Below are 2500 nucleotides of genomic sequence, written 5' to 3'. Positions count from 1 at the left end.
CCCCCCCCCCCTCTCGGCTGTTTTACCTTCTCCCGTCTAAGCGAAAATCCCTGGTTGACCAAAACACTCATTGACCGCCATTCATTTGACACTCTGTCATATTTTCAAACATTTTTCCCCCATTGACCGCCATTCATTTGACACTCTGTCATATTTTCAAACATTTTTCCCCCCATTGACCGCCATTCATTTGACACTCTGTCATATTTTCCAACATTTTTTTCCCCCGTTGACCGCCATTCATTTGACACTCTGTCACATTTTCAAACATTTTCCCCCCATTGACCCGTCAATGACGCCGTCATTTCATACACTTTGCAGCGGGGTTTCGAAGCAGGGCAGCGCGGCCAGCGAGCGGCCTTCCTCCCGCTGGCCCCCCCGCCGTCATCTCATACACTTTGCAGCGTGTTTCAAAGCAGGGCAGCGCGGCCAGCGAGCGGCCTTCCTCCCGCAAGCCTCCCGCTGGCCCCCCGCCGTCATTTCGTACACTTTGCAGCGTGTTTCAAAGCAGGGCATTGCGGGCAGCGAGGGGCCTTCCTCCCGCAAGCCTCCCGCTGGCCCCCCCGCCGTCATTTCGTACACTTTGCAGCGTGTTTCAAAGCAGGGCAGCGCGGCCAGCGAGCGGCCTTCCTCCCGCAAGCCTCCCGCTGGCCCCCCCGCCGTCATTTCGTACACTTTGCAGCGTGTTTCAAAGCAGGGCATTGCGGGCAGCGAGGGGCCTTCGTCCCGCAAGCCTCCCGCTGGCCCCCCGCCGTCATTTCATACACTTTGCAGCGTGTTTCAAAGCAGGGCAGCGCGGCCAGCGAGCGGCCTTCCTCCCGCAAGCCTCCCGCTGGCCCCCCGCCGTCATTTCGTACACTTTGCAGCGTGTTTCAAAGCAGGGCATTGCGGGCAGCGAGGGGCCTTCCTCCCGCAAGCCTCCCGCTGGCCCCCCGCCGTCATTTCATACACTTTGCAGCGTGTTTCAAAGCAGGGCAGCGCGGCCAACGAGCGGCCTTCCTCCCGCAAGCCTCCCGCTGGCCCCCCGCCGTCATTTCGTACACTTTGCAGCGTGTTTCAAAGCAGGGCAGCGCGGCCAGCGAGCGGCCTTCCTCCCGCAAGCCTCCCGCTGGCCCCCCGCCGTCATTTCGTACACTTTGCAGCGTGTTTCAAAGCAGGGCAGCGCGGCCAGCGAGCGGCCTTCCTCCCGCAAGCCTCCCGCTGGCCCCCCCGCCGTCATTTCATACACTTTGCAGCGTGTTTCAAAGCAGGGCAGCGCGGGCAGCGAGCCGCCAGCCTCCCGCGTGAAATTCACACACTTTGCAGCGGCTCTCCCCGCAACACCGAGCCGCTTTAGTGCGCCGGGGGTCCCGCCCTCGTTTTCACAAACTTTACAGCGGGGCCGGAGGGGCTTCCGGCCGTCCCTCTTTTATTTTAAACCGCTCTATGGCGTGCCACCGGCCGTCCGTGCGTCGTGTTCATTCGCTCGGCGGGCTTGCGGTTCAGCACCGAAGGCTGGACAGCGACACTCCACGTCGCATTTCCCGGCAATTTAAAGCCGCCTCGAGGCTCCAGGCCTGTCGGGTGCGCTTTTAAACTGGCCCCGTCGGGACTTTGTCACTTTTCCCCCCCTTTTCTTGACACACTGGGTACTCTACTGGAGCTTGCAGCGGCGTTTGGTCGCACCTCCAGGCCGCCTAGGGGCTCCAGGCCTGTCGGGTGCGCTTTTAAACTGGCCCCGTTGGGACTTTGTCACTTTTCCCCCCCTTTTCTTGACACACTGGGTACTCTACTGGAGCTTGCAGCGGCGTTTGGCCGCACCTCCAGGCCGCCTCGGGGCTCCAGGCCTGTCGGGTGCGCTTTTAAACTCGCCCCGTTGGGACTTTGTCACTTTTTCCCCCCTTTTCTTGACACACTGGGTACTCTACTGGAGCTTGCAGCGGCGTTTGGGCGCACCTCCAGGCCGCCTAGGGGCTCCAGGCCTGTCGGGTGCGCTTTTAAACTGGCCCCGTTGGGACTTTGTCACTTTTTCCCCCCTTTTCTTGACACACTGGGTACTCTACTGGAGCTTGCAGCGGCGTTTGGCCGCACCTCCAGGCCGCCTCGGGGCTCCAGGCCTGTCGGGTGCGCTTTTAAACTGGCCCCGTTGGGACTTTGTCACTTTTCCCCCTCTTTTCTTGACACACTGGGTACTCTACTGGAGCTTGCAGCGGCGTTTGGCCGCACCTCCAGGCCGCCTCGGGGCTCCAGGCCTGTCGGGTGCGCTTTTAAACTCGCCCCGTTGGGACTTTGTCACTTTTTCCCCCCTTTTCTTGACACACTGGGTACTCTACTGGAGCTTGCAGCGGCGTTTGGCCGCACCTCCAGGCCGCCTAGGGGCTCCAGGCCTGTCGGGTGCGCTTTTAAACTCGCCCCGTTGGGACTTTGTCACTTTTCCCCCCCTTTTCTTGACACACTGGGTACTCTACTGGAGCTTGCAGCGGCGTTTGGTCGCACCTCCAGGCCGCCTAGGGGCTCCAGG

At 61.1% G+C, this 2500-nt stretch overlaps 1 long non-coding RNA gene across 2 annotated transcripts in view; it reads right to left on the bottom strand.

The window, feature by feature from the left end:
* Window positions 1–1569: 1569 nt before the first annotated feature.
* The window catches only part of LOC144898082 (uncharacterized), a 3422-nt gene continuing 2491 nt past the window's right edge, over window positions 1570–2500 (bottom strand). For both annotated transcript variants that reach the window (XR_013626991.1, XR_013626992.1), the window contains exon 3: window positions 1570–2500. This exon is cut by the window's right edge. This is a non-coding gene — a long non-coding RNA (uncharacterized LOC144898082).

Source organism: Doryrhamphus excisus, unplaced genomic scaffold (genome assembly GCF_037039965.1).
Source record: "Doryrhamphus excisus strain RoL-2023G ecotype Guam unplaced genomic scaffold, RoL_Dexc_Guam_v1.1 HiC_scaffold_75, whole genome shotgun sequence".
NCBI classification, from domain to species: domain Eukaryota; kingdom Metazoa; phylum Chordata; class Actinopteri; order Syngnathiformes; family Syngnathidae; genus Doryrhamphus; species Doryrhamphus excisus.
The sequence above is the reverse complement of the archived record's forward strand: the minus strand, read 5'-3'. Positions and strand labels throughout refer to the sequence as shown.